We start from the raw sequence: 18042 nt of genomic DNA, 5'->3' as shown, positions 1-18042 counted from the left end.
TAATAATTATCGTTTCCAGAAGCTGATGGACTTGCTGCCTCCTGTGACTGCATCAGCTCGGCCACTATGATGATGATATATTTATTAAGAAATAGTTCATTATTTTGGTATGTGTCATAATAAATCTGTAAAACGTTTTAGCTAGAGTTTAAAAATAAATTGTTTACCTAGCACTTATTCATAAATGGAAGATTGTTTAATTACGATGAACTACAGGATAGTTTGTTAAGCAGCAATTCAGTCATTATATTTAAGTATACTTTACAACGTAAACATATATGCTAACATTCGTATATCGTAACATAACGTTGTATAAGAAACTCAGATTTTTTTTTTTTTGGTTAAAGGATCGAGTCTCATAAGATGTTATATTTTACTTCTTCCTTGATTTTTTTGGAGTGTGGGGATGGGGGAAGGAGAGTTAGCAAGTTCCGTGAAAATTCACCTATGTCTTTTTATTTAAAAAATATATACGAGTACTTTTTACCTTTCGAGCAAAAATTTACGAAAGTTTCATTTTTTACCCACAAATCTCTCAGAATTTACACATCCTTCCAGCTCTTAGGCAGGATTTCTTTTAAATCCTCTAAACTCACAGTCTTAATCTTTTTTCAGAAACCTTTTAAAATATTTATTTATTAATACGCCTTTAATTCCCATACATTATTTATACTAGCTAATTTAATCTGAAAAATAGTTTGAGGGAGTGGAAATGTGCGTGTGGTTGCCCATGTGTGTGATGTGCATGTTTGTGTTTACGTAAATGCTAGAATGAGTGGAGAGGATTGTGTGTGTTGTTTGATACAAAGGATTGTGTGTTCTTATTTACACCCGTGAATACGTATGTGTTGGTGTAGTTGTAGTTTACAGATGTAAATTATGTATGTTCGCTTGAGGAACTTCTTGTATCTTGAAAATACAAGGTGGACCCTTGGACACCAAATTGCACAGCTTGGAAACTCAAGAGCTAACAGCTTCTAACTGCTACTGGTTTCCCACTTAGAAAACGATGGATGTTCATATTACCGGGTCCCAGCCTTGACATCCTATCCTCCATATGCTATTCCATAACGTGGTCCTTCCCCACTAGCGGCAGCTGACATTCTTGAGAATTATTTTTTATTACATGAGAGGCCCATGTCAGGCCTCTTCCCACGGTACCTGCGATAGGATCGGCAGATAGGGCTCAGTTTTAAAGTTTCATTGTGTAGTTTCTGACTGGAGTATGGTTACTAGATCTAGTCCTCTGCCAACTCTTCCCTGCTTCAGTTGCTAAATTCTATTCAGCACCTAGCATGGGTGATTTCTGCACTTGCCCAGTTGAATCTATGTTGAATCTGGTGGGCTTTTTACCTGGATCTCCACTGCGAAGAGTTGGGCCTGTGCTACTTTTTTTGGTTTCAGCATACATCTATCAGCTCGTCTTTTGCTGTGATCTTTTGTGAAGGAGAGACAGCAAAAACCTTTTACTCGTCGTGTGAGGCTTCTCCTGTTGTTAGGTGTTGAGACGTGGGTCCTCATCCCAGATTGCTTCCTCGATGTGTCTACAATCACTGACGTTGGTTTATCTCCCTGACTTCCTTGGAAATAATTAAGGTTCGTCTATGTAGACAGTGAACGGAGATTCCCAAGTGTCGAGCTCTGGTGATAAGTATGGCTAATTTCTCTGAGAATGCGTTCACGCTTCAAGAATAAAGCGATTTACTGAGAGCATGGGTGGTGTTGGCTTTTCTGTCGAGTTCTCTGCAATCCTTTCTGTTGTTGTTTTTAAGGCTGGCTATGTTGGACCTCAGAGCCATGTGGACTCTGATTCCCAGTGAGCTCTGTTTGTTCTGGCATATTAAGAATCTGCCCACTTTGTGGTCCAAAACTTCCGGAAAATGTGGAGTTCTGTTGGAGCTCTGGCCATGTTTGTATTCCGGGAAATAAAAGGGTAGATGCCGAGGCAACGGCAGATGTCAAGGCAAACTCATCTCTCCCATAGCCACCAGTCAGCAGGTGCTCTTGACCCGGTCTGTACTCACCTAATTGTACTCACCTAATTGTGGTTGCAGGGGTCGAGACTCAGCTCCTGGCCCCGCCTCTTCACTGATCGCTACTGGATCCTCTCTCTCTCTGCTTCCTGAGCTTTGTCATACCTCTTCTTAAAACTATGTATGGTTCCTGCCTCCACTACTTCACTTGCTAGGCTATTCCACTTGCTGACAACTCTATGACTGAAGAAATACTTCCTAACGTCCCTGTGACTCGTCTGAGTCTTCAGCTTCCAGTTGTGACCCCTTGTCCCTGTGTCCCCTCTCTGGAACATCCTATCTCTGTCCACCTTGTCTATTCCCCGCAGTATCTTGTATGTCGTTATCATGTCTCCCCTGACCCTTCTGTCCTCCAGTGTCGTCAGTCCGATTTCCCTTAACCTTTCCTCGTACGACATTCCCTTGAGCTCTGGGACTAGCCTTGTTGCAAACCTTTGTACTTTCTCTAACTTCTTGACGTGCTTGACCAGGTGTGGGTTCCAGACTGGTGCTGCATACTCCAGTATGGGCCTAACATACACAGTGTACAGTGTCTTGAACGATTCCTTATTGAGGTATCGGAACGCTATTCTCAGGTTTGCCAGGCGCCCGTATGCTGCAGCGGTTATTTGGTTGATGTGTGCCTCCGGTGATGTACTCGGTGTTATGGTCACCCCAAGGTCTTTCTCCCTGAGTGAGGTCTGTAGTCTTTGTCCACCTAGCCTATATTCTGTCTGCGGTCTTCTTTGCCCCTCCCCAATCTTCATGACTTTGCATTTGGCTGGATTGAATTCGAGGAGCCAGTTACTGGACCACATGTCCAGCCTCTCCAGGTCTCTTTGCAGTCCTGCCTCATCCTCGTCCGATTTAATTCTTCTCATCAACTTCACGTCATCTGCGAACAGGGACACTTCAGAGTCTATTCCTTCCATCATGTCGTTCACATATATCTGTGTGGCTTATGATGTACAACCGAGCGTAGAGCACCGTTAAGTGTTTGTCCACTAAGATTTTTCGGTTACCAAGGTTCCTGTAAGAATCTCCAGGAACCTTTTGGAGTCTTTTCTTATTATTAGTTTCAAAAGATTTTAACTGATACTTGTTATATTAAGTTTCATTGTGTGTTTGGCAACTCTTCCCAACGGTCACCACATAGACAACCTTGCCCATTACTAATTGGCATTTCGCTATTAAAATAATACACAGTAGTTTGTTCAAGCAATGAGTATATACTCACTATATTTGTCACAGTCTTTCCTGATGTAAGCCATTAACAAGTTTTCATTCATAGGAGCATGTTTGAAATTGTATCGTGGACTGAAAAAAATATTCCAAAATGAAACGTGCAATAAATTTATACATATCAAAGGAGCGAATGTGCTTTTTCTACCGTAAAACAATATTTTCATATGCAAACAATACGAGAATTTTGTTTAATTCAATAAAGTTAGCGATCGTCCAACCGAATGAATTTTGGAAAGCCTTTGCTGTAGGGTAAACTATAATGCAACCAGTAGTAGGCTGTACACACACACACACACACACACACACACACACACACACACACACACACACACACACACACACACACCATACACACACACACACACACACATACACATACACACACACACACACACACACACACACACCATACACACACACACACACACACACACACACACACACACACACACACACACACACACACACACACACACACACACACACTCGGGGGCAGGAGCTCGGACTCGACCCCCGCAACCTCAACTAGGTGAGTACACACACACACACACACACACATACACACACACACATACACACACACACACACACACACACACACAGTGCCCTTCCGTATAACAGGAAGGGCACTGTAATGGATCAGAGAATACCTGATAGGGAGGCAACAACGAGATGAGGTATCACAGTGGGCACCTGTGACGACCGGGGTCCCCACAGGGGTCGGTCCTAGGACCAGTGCTATTTTTGGTATATGTGAATGACATGATGGAAGGGATAGACTCTGAGATGTCCCTGTTCGCAGATGATGTGAAGTTAATGAGGAGAATTAAATCAGATGAGGATCAAGCAGAACTTCAAAGAGACCTGGACAGGCTGGACACGTGGTCCAGCAAGTGGCTTCTTGAATTCAACCCTGCCAAATGCAAAGTCATGAAAATCGGAGAAGGGCAAAGAAGACCGCAGACAGAGTTTAGGCTAGGTGGCCAAAGACTGCAAACTTCCCTCAAGGAGAAAGATCTTGGGGTGACTGCAAACTTCGCTCAAGGAGAAAGATCTTGGGGTGACCATAACACCGAGCATGTCTCCGGAGGCACACATCAACCAGATAACTGTTGCAGCATATGGGCGCCTGGCAAACCTGAGAATATCGTTCCGATACCTTAGTAAGGAATCGTTCAAGACACTGTACACTGTGTACATCAGGCCCATACTGGAGTATGCAGCACCAGTTTGGAACCCACACCTGGTCAAGCACGTCACGAAATTAGAGAAAGTGCAAAGGTTTGCAACAAGGCTAATTCCGGAGCTCAGGGGTGTGTCCTACGAAGAAAAGTTGAGGCCAGGAGCGCCAGGGAAACATGATAACGATATACAAAATACTGCGTGGAATAGATAAGATGGACATAACTGAGCTGATAAATTTTTAAATAGGAGAGAGAAACTGTGTACAACAGGATCCTGCAGCAGAAAACATGGCTAAAGGAGGGAAAACACAGGCGGATGTGCCTTGATAATGACAGAATGTTACAGAGGATGCAAAGACATAAGGGCCAAGAGAGAGAGAGAGAGGAGGATAGAGATAGACAGGAGCATTCAGACCCATGAGGACCAGCAAACACAACGACCCACAGAACTCCACAACTACCCACAAAGGTGGGAGCGCTCATAACTCCACATTTCCAACACAAACCCACCTTCACAGCAGCCTCCCGTAGTATCCTCAGGTCTCAAAATCCACCCCAGCCCCCCACCCCTCAAATACCGTTTTGGAAAAGAAACTTAAGTTTTGGTACACCAATGCAGATGGAATAATGAATCAGTGTGATAAGTAGTATGAAAGAATCATGGAGGCATCCCAAAACTTCATAGTACTCACTTCACCCAAGCTCACGGGATCTGATATCCAACTGGATATCAGATCCTGAGGAAAGATAGAGGGAACAAGGGTAGAGGAGTTGCACTTCTCATTCAAAATCAGTGGAGTTTTAAGGAGATGGAAGGAGTGGAGAAAAGGGAAGCAAGAGACTAAAAAGTAGGAACACTTCAGACTGGGGGTTTCAAGGTGGTGATTGCAGTGATGTACAACCCACCACAGTATAGCAGGAGGCCAAGAGAAGAATATGATGAGTTCAACAGAGCAATAGCTGACACACTAGCTGAGGTGGCCAGAAGGGCTCACATGGGCAAGGCAGAGTTACTAGTTGTAGGTGATTTCATTCACAAGGTGACTGGCTGAGGAAACCTGGAGCCACATGGGGGACCAGAAATGTAGAGGGCTATGATGGTGGTGGTACTGCAACATGTTAGGGACACTGCCAGAAATAGAGAGAGAGGATGAACCAGCAAGAGTAGATTATATTCATTCACTGGGGGCATCACATATGAAAGGCGCCCCCTCAGAGCTATTGATCACATAGTCCTGAGGTTTGAATACATTGTTGGATTGAAAGAGAAGAGTGATGCAGCACAAGTAGGATGGGAGAAGCCAAATTGCAAAACAGGATGCTACACAAGCAAGAGGAGTTTCCTGCATGAGATACAGTGGGAAGAATTGTGGAAAAATCACTAAATGAATTAATGAAATTCATTACCATGGTATGCAAGGAAGAAGAAGAGAGGTTCCCCAAAAGTGTAGAGAGGCCAAACCTAAGTGCTCTAGAGAATGAAAAAATGTAGAGAAGGCAAAGAACCAAGGAAAACAGAGAGATTAGCCAAAGAGCCAGTAACGAATATACATGGTTAAGGGAGGCCCAGTGGCAATACAAAAATGATACAGCATCGACCACCAAATCTGAGCCACAGCTATTGTACAGCCATATCGGAAGGAAAACAGCAGTGAAGGACTAGGTAATCAGGCTGAGGAAGGAAGGAAGGGAGCTCACCAGAAACGACCAAAAAGTATGAGAAGAGCTTAACACTATACTTAGGGAAGTATTTTTAATGGAGACAGAAAGGACTCCAGCAAACCGGGATGGTAGGGTACACCAACAAGTGCCGGACACAATACGTACCACAATTGAGGTGGTGGGACCAGACATCTCTCCTTGAGTCCTGAGAGGGAGCAGAGAGCACTGTGCACGCCGCTACCAACAATCATCACATTTATCGAAGAAGAGCAACTACTTGAGGTGTGGAAGAAAGCAAATGTAGTCCCAGTTTTTATGGAGACAGGTAGCCGTGGACTACAGACCTGTGTCACTGGCATGTATAGTATGCAGAGTCATTGAGAAGCTTATCTGAAGAGTGGTGGAGCACCTAGAAAGGAGTGAGCTCATATGATTGCTGTGTCAGAAACCTGGAGTTTTACGACAACTAGTGATGGTACTTGACGAGGTGTCAGAGTGAGCGTCTGTGACGAGCAGGGTTCCACAAGGGTTAGTCCTTGAGCCAGAACGACCCGATTCTTCATATTAAACCATGTCTCAATTATGGCACATACGACAGAGTTACCCGCACTTGCAACTAATCTCAACTCGCCCATCTTTTTTCTAGCTCTACGACTATTTGTTAAATAATTATTAAGATATACGTTCTTCTCTTTCCTCTTCATCCCAACTCCTCCATTATCTCTGTGGCTGTCCTTATCACCTAGTGCCACTGCATTTCCAATATTCTCAAAAACTTTACCTCATTTTTTCTTCACTAAATTCTTAGTGTTTATCCAGCCAGAAGCTAATATAAATTGCCCTGAACAACAATTCACTTCCAACTTCTCTTCTCGGCAAATTGCCAGATATTACAGGGCACCCTTCTTTCTTTCTAATTATGTTTAATGCTGTTCTATACTTGCTAACCAAATCTTCACTTCTACGCTTGCCGACATCAGCTCCGAGTCAGACAAGAGGAATTATCCCATCACCATTCATAATGTAGTCAAGACGGCTAATAACATCCTCCATCCCAGTCCCAGGACAGCAAACTCTCTCCTACTGCTATCCTTAAAACATAAAGCCCTATTCATACCCCTAATGTAAACATCTCCAACAAGTATAATGTTCTTACCTTCCCTGATGTAGCTCGTGTCCTTCCATTTAGTCCACTCGTTCGTTAGACAGTACCCAGAAAGAGTTAGTTTCCACAGAACAGTCCTGGATCTTCATATCCGGATCACCATCATTCCTTCCGATCTTCAAATTCGTTTCTACCTGCCTAACCATTGTCTATCTTTCCTTGCTGAACTGCGGATTTACAACAGGATTACTACGAATCCTCTTGTTTTCCAAAGTTAGTCGCCATACTTCTCGCCTGGCTGTCTCCGACTCATTCTCAACCTGCTGGTACGGCTGCTGAATGGTTCAATTCACAGAGATCATATACTTTTTTCCCCGTTACAGGTCACCATGCTACTAGACATTTATTTTTAAACAGTATTCCATACTGTACTGTGTTCATCGTCTATGACGTAATTGTAAAACATGAAATGGCTAATATTTCTTTCTATTGACTTAACAATGCCTAGTGGTGTCTGTCAAAGACCCATTGTGACCTCTGTAATCCTACTTTAGCGCTGCCTCTCACAGAATAAGCTTGAGGTGTACAGTGAACTAGCCACTCAGTCGGTACAATTAAAAACCAGATTCGAACTCTACACGAGAACAAGAAATTGGCGACAGCGGAGACATTTCCACCACCTGCACCTCTACCATTACCTCTTGATTCTCGTGCTTCAACATGATATAACGTCAATTTCCTCCACTACCATTTCCACCTTAACCTCACCATACATTACAACCATCACCACTATCTCCCTTTTCTTCTCATCAGCTTCCTCCTCCTCCACTGTCATCACTTCCACTTTCTTTACCACTACTACCTCCTCATACACTTTTACCATCTTATATACCTTCACCACCCACCACCACCCACAACCACCCACCCACCACCACCCACTACCACCCACCATCACGACAACCATCAACCACCATCACCACCAGTGCCACCACCTCCACCTACTCCTACTTCTCCTCCTACACCACCACGTACACCTACACCACCACGTCTTCTTTCCATATCACCTCTGCTACTTCTGACTCCTCCATCACCCAACCCATCGACAAACTTCTTCCGCCAATAGAGGAATGGAAAGCTGTGCTAGTAAGCGCAGCAACATTGTGTAGGTATGATGTTGGTTGCAGAAAAGAATGATTACTAGAATAACTAAACAAAATAAGTAATATTTCAGACAAAATTACCATGCGGAAGTTATTTACAATTTTAAAATATACGTAAATTCGCCTATATCATTCAACTTTGTCAGTGCAAAAATTACACAAAACACAAACGCATAGGAAAAATATTATTAAACAAAAATACTAACATGATTAAAAAGCAAAACACAAATACAATCATACCAAGTTGATGAGAAAGCCACAAGTGTATCTTCAAACAGAAATGTTTCACCTACAAAATAATAACAATAATATCTTAATTTCTACAAGTACATGTACAATGTATACAGTCCTAGCTGACATCACACATACTGCTATATAGAAAGCAGAGCATTTCCGGCAAATTAGGTCAACTGTCTCATCAACACAAGTAAGTAAACTACCGGTTGTATCATGTACCTTTAACACTGACTCTGATAAGGTTAAAACGTACTATACCAATAAAGGGGTAACCCCAAACAGTTGTCAACTAGGAAGTGTATCTCATGACTTCGTGCAAAAAGAACTAAGCAGGTTAAACCCAACTAAGAGCACCGGCCCAGATAACATCCCGTTTAAGTTCCTAAACGATGGTGCCTCTAAATTGCCAATCCTCATTGCTCACATAATAAATATGGCCATCACTATTAATACCGTACCATAGGGGTTAAGGAGGTCTGTGTTACTATCTTGAAAACAACAGTAGGTCTGATGTCAGGAACTAAAGGCCTGTTAAATTACTCAGTGTAATATCCAAAATTCTAGAGAGTACGATGTACTGTCAAGTAGTTAAGTATCTTAATGGCAACAACATGCTCATAGTTACCAATCGGGCTTTAGGAGCTCTTGCTCACCCGACACCTCCCTAATTAATTTGATGGATTACATTAGAATTGAAATGTCTATAAGGAACCTAATAGGAATGGTAACCTTAGACATGCAAAAGGCCTTCGACACTGTCAACCACAATATATTATGTAAGAAACTTCAAACTAGCGGCATAGGTTCCGTAGACTGGTTTAAGTCGTACACTTGCAACAGGACACAAATTGACAAAATCAACAAAAAAGAATCAGAACTCATGCCGATAGCAAGGTAGTATTGTGAGGTCCTTATTATTCCTGTGTGTCAAGTGCAAACTCGTACTTTATGCAGATTACAGTGCTCTGTTAGTGTCAGTTAAAGACCCACAAGTTATAGCTAATGTAATAACACTGGAACTGGAGTTCTACAGCGAATAGTAGTAGACAACAAACTATCGTTACACCTCGAGGAAATCGAAGCCATACTCTTTGGCACGAAACAAACTTGAGACGGGTAAATAATTTTAATGTCAGAAATGATGGGGAACCCATCACTTCAGTTTCCTCAGTAAAATACCTGGAAATCCCCTTTGACCCATGCATGTCAGGAGAATTGATAGGAAACAGTGTAGTAAAGAAAGCGAATATCAGTCTGAAGTTCCTCTACAGACAAGCAGTGTCTACCTACTGAGACTCGCAGGACCCTATGTTTAACCTTTATACAATGTCATATTGACTACGCTTGCTCTTCATTGTACTCTGCCTCGACAAAAAAACTAAGACTACAAATCACCCAGAACAAAATGGTAAGATTCATCCTGGACCTGGGTCCAAGAGAACATGTTGGCCAGGATGAATTACAACATATGCTGAATGTTGAAGACAGAGTCAAACAACCGAGTTAAATCAAGTTTATAAAATTGCTCACTAACAGTGTCCAGAATATCTTGCTGCCAATTTTGTCAAGACTGGAAATTAAGGAATTCATAGTACTAGGGGGAGAGACAACAACTTTGTAGTACCCACAGTTATTGGCCAGGCTTCAAACACCTTTTACTGTACAGCAATAAAGGAATGGAACAGACTACCAGTACATGTCAAAGCCAGTCATATCATGAACCAGTTCAAGAAGACAGCCTAAAGGTGCCTAATGAATGTAGTGACAGAAAAGTGAAAAGATTCAGGAATGATGACACCTAACTGTTACACCTGTCTTCATTATCCACTTGTCCATTGTACACTAATATTATAATCACGTCATCATACCAGGTTAATAAGGTACTGTGATAGGAGTAGGTAAGTTTAGTTTTGAGTGTCGACCTAGTGTACGGTGGGTGCACAGTGCCCCAGTTCCTTCTTCTTTATCCTTCATGCTATACTAGCCACCGTGGAAAAAAAATTGTGTACCGTTCAGGACATTTATTAACGGGAACTTTACGCCACTAGCAACTTTATCAGTCTCAATACAGAGTAAGCTAAAACAGGCTAATATGGTAATGGTATGCAATACCGACAAGTTGATAACAAAACAGTTGATGGCAGCTGATGCAACCAAGTCACAGAAATGCTGGTTGCATCATCCTATTAGGACCTACGTAACTACATGATGCATCGCAACTGCATGAAAAGTAGTATTTTAATTTTCTCCATAACTTTTGAAAGCAAAACAAAGTGGGACCCAAAAAGGCCAAAATCAAACAAAATCTTTCTCTAAGTAAGATCCTTTAGGAACGTCACGCCATTTATGCAAGACTCTTCTTAATGGTCACTCATGTCTAGAACCATGACAGAAATATTCCTACATGCCATTAGCAGTTACTTCTCGAACAGCTTTTAGCGTAATACTCTACCGTTAGTCATTCGTCTCTCAGCCATTGAGTAGAGAGGACGTGTTCTACACTGCTGCCCTCTATAGCTGTTCGGTGGCAGTTTCATTTTCTCAACATGGCGCAGGCAGCCAGACGCCGCGTCAACACTGTGTGTTTGGAATTAACTCGTGGGGCAGTGCTTGGACCATCAATGGCGATATTGTTGCCAGCGATAATCCGAGACACCTATGGTATCGCCAACGAGGATTTGTGCGGTGTAGCGATGAATGGTGTGACAAGAATCTTTGTAAAGTTTAGCTCAGCTCAAGTTTACGAGAATGTCGTCGACAAGTATCAAGAGGTCAATCTGGTGGTTAACCAGACTGTGTCTGTGAAGCTACACGATGTATCCCGCCATTATACATGGGTAAAAGTGAGAAATGTACCCTTTGAGGCTGATGCGACTGATATACGTGCTGCCCTGAGTAATTACGGCACCATACACATGGCTACAGCAGGGAGGTGGCCTGATGGCCCATATGAAGGACTACCTGAGGGAACTTTTTCGGTAAAAATGACATTACGACATCCAATCCCTTCATATGTGATCCTGCAAGACTTCAGGACTCAAGTTTTTGTGACTTATGCAGGGCAACGCCGCACTTGTAGGTTGTGTGGAGCATACGATCATTTGGCGGTGCAGTGTGAAAGGAGACGAGGTGCCAGGGTTGTACAACAGAGCAAGGATTTAGGGGAGGAAGGTATAAGGCAAGATGTGCCTGAAGCGCCTGTGCAACCCTCAAGATTGTCTTGGAGCGAAGAGGTTGAGAGGTCTCTGAACACGGTGTGTGCTACACTCCCGGAAGTGTCGCCTCCTTTGGAGGCAGCCCCAGAGGTGGAAACGGCTTCGCGAGAAGAGCAGGCCAATGATGTGGAGACATCCATTGTCTCTGTGTTAGACGAATTATTTACGGAGGACAGCATGAGTCCTGCGACGGCACCATCCCTAGACTTGGGACAGGCTGCGACGGCGGACGTGGATCACGACGTGCAGCTGGTAGTGGACTCCACTGACGCCTTGCTGAAACAAACGGTGGAGGTGGAAATTCACCAGGATTGCACTGTGGACGACGAAATGCAGGTAGAAAGTGTAACACGAAAGCGCTCTGTTACACTTTCAGATTCTGATGATGTGTTAACGCCAGCCCAAAGATCAGGGAAGAAATCATGGGCGGATGTGGCACAGAAAGGGTCCTGTGTACCCAAAGCACAGGGGATGATCAGGAGTGCTTCAAAAGGAGGGGAAGGGAAAATTGGAAACAAAAAATCTAGTGAAAAACATTCAGTGTCGAAAGGAAAACCATCATTGTCAATTTTAAGTGCCTCACAATAAACATTAATGGTTTGCGAACTGTACGAAAGTGTGCATGGTTACGTGATTTATTGGTGCGTAATAATGTGGACGTTGGTTTCATACAGGAACACAATCATAAATGTGGTAGTGAATTGCGGATAGAAGGATATAATGTGTACATGGAGAATGCAATTCGGTTGAAAGGTGGCGTTGCCATCATGATCAGGGAGACTAGCCCGTTTGTTGTGAGACGTAGTGAAGGGGGGGAGGGGAGGATAATAAGGGTGGAAGGGCTATGGGGACGGGTGAAGGTGGCTTTTGTGTGTGTGTATGGTCCAGCTGAGAATGATGGGCGTGTAAAAGCAACCTTTGTGAAAGAGGTGTTAATTTATTATTTGAGGTCACTCCCTGAAGTAGCTATTGTAGGCGGGGATTGGAATTGCATGATCCGGCGTAAGGATGTAGAACCTCGGGGAAGTGGGTACTTTTCAGGGGTATTGGGAGATTTAATGTCAGGGGTGGGATTAAAGGACGTGGTGGGGGGGGGAGAGGTTGAGCATACTTTTGTACGTCGTGGATATGCGGCGCGACTTGATAGAGTGTACGTGTCACGCACCATCGTAGTTAATAGTGTGCGTGTTTTAGATGTGGTGTTTTCTGATCATAGAGGAGTTCTTGTGGACGCAGGGTGGGAGGGTTTACCTAAGAGGGGTTGTAGTTATTGGAAATTGAATGTTAAATTGTTAAAAGGGGAGGAGAATAGGAAATCTTTTGAGTGTTTTTGGGAGGGTTTGTTAGCAGGGGCTCCTGGGGATAGAGACTTGGTTAGGTGGTGGGATGTGGTGGCTAAGAAACGTATTCGGGATTACTATGTTCGGCTTGGGAGGGAAAGTAATCAACTTTTATATGGGCTACAGGGGTATTTAGAAGGACAGTTACGCAATTGTTATGTGGGTGATGGTGCGAGATACCCTGTGGAGGAAATAGAGGATTTAAAGCAACGTATTAAGGGTTTGCATAATGATCGATTTGATGGTGCACGTGTGGCTGGAGGGTTGGAGGAGGTTCTCTACGGGGATCGGCCTTCGGCGTGTGCGTTAAGGGGACAGCAGAAGAGGAGGGCAGCCACGGAGATGATGGGATTAACAGTTCAAGTGGGGATGGGAGGGTATAGGGAAGGGCAGGTATTGATGTCGACTGAAGGTATGAGTGGATATATTGATGCATGGTTTAGGTCATATGCACAACATGTGGGTATACGAGATGATGCTTTAAGGGAAATGGGTGGTTATGTGCAATGCGAGCTTGATGGTAGAGATAGGGAGACTTTGGAAGGACAGATTAAGGAAGGGGAAATTTGGAGAGCTATAGTAGGTGCAAGTTTAGGTAAGGCACCGGGTGTAGACGGGTTGCCTAATGATTTTTATGTTAAGAACTGGGAAGTATTGAGGAGATTTTTAGTCAGATTGTTCAATGTAATGAAGGAAGATGGGGCAATGGGTGAGCAGCAAAGGACTGCTGTTGTTGTATTAGTGCCAAAGGGTGGACAGACCACGGTAGAAGATTACCGTGCAATATCGCTTATGTGCGGTGATTATAAGTTATTTGCAAGGGTATTAGGGAACAGAATCAAACAGGTTTTAGGTAAAGTAATTGATAGAGGACAATATGGCATACCGGGTAGATCAATGTATGAAGGGCATGGAGCTATTAGGAGTTTTATAGAGCATAGGGGGGAGGGGGGAGGGGGTGTTTTGGCTCTGGATTGGAGAGCTGCTTATGATAGCGTAGAAAGGGATGCATTATGGAGTTTTATGCGTTGGTTGGGTTTCGGGAGGGAAATTGTTTCTTGGGCAAAAACTTTGTATCTGGGTGCAGTTATGAGAATACAGGTTAATGGACGACTAGGTGATAGCATTCAGATGGGAAGGGGTTTGCGACAGGGATGCCCTCTGTCGCAAATTTTGTTTGCATGTCTTCAAGAACCCTTTTATAGGGCAGTTAGGTGGAGTATAGCGAGAGCGAGGGTTGGTGTTGCACGTGAAGGGGAAGCGGGTATAGTGGGTTACGTGGATGATACGACTGTCTTGGTGAGGGAAGTGAGGGATTTACATAAGGTAGAAAGGGTGATAGACGTTTTTGGTGAGGCTACAGGGATGAAAATTAATGTAGTAAAGTCCAAGTATTTGGATCTAGGGGATAGCGTACATAATGGTGAGACTGTTGAGGGTGGGTGGCGTGTGGTAGATCAGCTGTTGATATGTGGGATAGTGTACATGCGGAATGATAGGGATGCACAAGAGGCAAATTCGAGGCGCACCGTGGATGGAGTTTTGAAAAGATTGGGAGGCTTGAGGGCAGAGCAATTATCGTTGCATCAAAGGGTTATAGTCACGAATGTCCTGTTGTATAGCAAGTTATGGCACGTGGTGGCAATATATCCGTTACGACGGTGTGAGGTGCAACGGTTGCAACTGCGGGTATTCAGATTTATATGGGGATCGGGTTGTGACTGGCTAAGTAGAGGGGTGGTGTCGCTTCCCGTTAGCCAGGGGGGGCTGGGGCTTATACCTCTTGAGAAGCGTATGTTGAGTGTGTTTCTGAAAAGGGGGTTTGTGAGGGAGGGGGTGAGGGGGGGAGGCCTTGAAAGACTGCGCATGGATATGCAACGGTGGTGGAGGGGTAGGGATTTAATGTTTGGGGAGGCTATGTTGCGAGTTTTACTGAAGGTAAGGGATCCGAAACAGCTTAAATTGAAGGTTCTTGAGAGGGTGGGGGGTGGGTCTGTGGTGGCGGCAGTTGAGGGGGCATACCCTATGTATGCATGGGGTTCTGTATGGAAATGTCTTCAACAACTACGTGTAAAACCAAGTGTCAGGGAGGTTATGTTTAGGTTTTTACATGGGATCTTGCCGTCTGGGGTTGTGTTATTTAATAGGAGATTAAGGGAGGGTGGAGAGTGCAAAGCGTGTGGATGTCCGGAAACTATATTTCACGCTGTGTACTTTTGTACTTGTTTAGAAGATGTGAGGGTATGGTTAAGTAGAGTAGTTAGGTTAGTGGGTGGGGAAGGATTACAGGTGTTGCGGGTGTTAAGTTTAGATATAGGTGGGGGGAGTCAGCAGGTGGTGAATGCGGTTGCGTATGTGGTCACAGATTTTATTTATATATCTTGGGCAATGAGGGAGGTGGGAGTCGAGGAAAGGATAAGAGTGTTAGGGGCTACGATGTATAGAACAAAGTGCCGCAATAGGGATCTTTATGGGGGAAGATGGGAGACAGCATTTACTGAAGGTTATCGTAGATTTAGGTTGAAGGATTTAAGAGATTTAAGTGTAAAGTAAGGGGTTGCGGCGGGCTAGTTTTCTTGAGTATGGAAATGTGTATAGATGTTAGCGTGTGTGGTATGTTTGGTAATATAATAAATAAGCTTCTTTTGTGATGTGAGTTTGGTCTGGGTTGTTGTGTAAGATATGTTATTCACATTGTTTTTCAGAAGGTATCGAATTTAATATGTAAGTAGTGGTGTTTACACTACATGATTGTGTGTATAATGTGTGAGAGGGTACATCTCACAGTATTTGTGTGTTTGATGGTTTGAGGTGACACAAGGCATGATCTAAGTATGTCTGGATTCTCCTTTTGTCCTCAAAGGTGTTATACAAAGATAGTACTGTGGTGTATGTGATGTGTAGGTTTATATGTATTCAACACATGCTTGTTGTATGTTTCCTCTTCGTTACTTTGTTTCAATTGTCATTTCAATGCACTTTGTATAGCATTATACAACGGTATCGTTCTTTACCATATGAAGTAATTTTTTTTAGACGCATTCCTTTTGTGTCTGAGATTGTTGTATACGGGTTTAAGTGTAAATGTAATGAGTCGGTTTTGAGATCTATGCTCTTTTCTTTGTATGTTTATTTGTATTTTGGTAATGTAAAGCTGTAATGTTAGGGATAAGTATGTAGATGTTCTAGTAGGATTATGATGTTAGGTTTTGGTTTGTTGATTAATGAGAAGGCTGGAAGTAACTGTTACATTTTCTTGTATATATTATTTTCAATTGTATGAGTCTTTGTCATATGTCATGTTATATGTAAAATTTATATGGAAGTTAGGTTTTGAGTCATTGAATGTTTTTGTCAGTTCATGACCCTGTTACGGTGTTTATTTGTAGCTATGTTATTGCCGTAAGTTATTATTGTATGTTATACAGATATATCTTGCAAGTATATAGGTGCAATCCATTTGTGTTAGTTTATTATGTGTTTGGTTTTCTTATGTCAATGGCCGAACCTTCAGGATTGAGATCCATACTGTTTCCTTTTATTTTTATATTTATGTATACTGTATTGGTTATAAATAAAATATAAAAAAAAAAAAAAATACTCTACCGCAAAAATTACTGCTTTTAAGTAATCAAATAATTAAGTAATTAAATAATTTAGAAATAAACAAGTAAAAATGAATAAATTAGTAAATTATATTGAGGCTTTGCGGACATAGTGTCATGCAAATTTTATTTCACAACGGTGTTGAGGACACACATATTAGAGGCACAAAAAAACGTACATTTTGCCGCTTTAACCCAGGATAAGTAAACAAAGTCAAACACTGACATATTTTTGATCTACAGAGACATTCTCCAGTTACTTCACACAAACTAATTTTATTAATAAAAATTGATACATCAAAGCTCAAACAGTCTAAAATCAAGAGCAGGGTCTTTGAAGACAACACATCAACACCTGTTATAAAACTGACCAGGTGATGTATTCTCCAGTTATTCAACAAAAAAATTGAGATGTATAACCTATACCCATGATATGTTTCATCTGTTTCATACGATACATCATAAATTAAATATTTATATTCTATTTTAATCCAAAATTCTAAACCAGCTTGTGGAATGGAAGAGGAGGATAAGACCAGTTCCTGGGATCAAGAGCCCCCACATCAGCATCAAGGTACAAAGGAAAGGATAAGATAAGTTTTTAGGATCAAGAACCCTCTCACCATTATCAAGGCACTGCACCTGCAAGATCGAGGGATACTCCAGTCATGCAGGATGAAAAATACTCCAGTCATGCAGGATGGAGGATACTCCAGTCATGCAGGATCGAGGGATACTCCAGTCATGCAGGATGGAAGAATACTCCAGTCATGCAGGATGGAGGATACTCCAGTCATGCAGGATCGAGGGATGCTCCAGTCATGCAGGATGGAAGAATACTCCAGTCATGCAGGATGGAGGATACTCCAGCCATGCAGGATGGAAGAATACTCCAGTCATGCAGGATGGAGGATACTCCAGTCATGCAGGATCGAGGGATGCTCCAGTCATGCAGGATGGAGGGATGCTCCAGTCATGCAGGATGGAAGGATACTCCAGTCATGCAGGATGGAGAGATACTCCAGTCATGCAGGATGGAGAGATACTCCAGTCATGCAGGATGGAGGATACTCCAGTCATGCAGGATGGATGGTACTCCAGCCATGCAGGATGGATGGTACTCTAGTCATGCAGGATGGAGGATACTCCAGTCATGCAGGATGGAGGATACTCCAGTCATGCAGGATGGAGGATACTCCAGTCATGCAGGATGAAGGGATACTCCAGTCATGCAGGATGGAGGGATACTCCAGTCATACAGGACGGAGGGTACTCCA

This window comes from Cherax quadricarinatus, unplaced genomic scaffold (genome assembly GCF_038502225.1).
Source record: "Cherax quadricarinatus isolate ZL_2023a unplaced genomic scaffold, ASM3850222v1 Contig131, whole genome shotgun sequence".
In the NCBI taxonomy this organism is placed as follows: domain Eukaryota; kingdom Metazoa; phylum Arthropoda; class Malacostraca; order Decapoda; family Parastacidae; genus Cherax; species Cherax quadricarinatus.
This window is presented reverse-complemented; position numbering follows the sequence as displayed.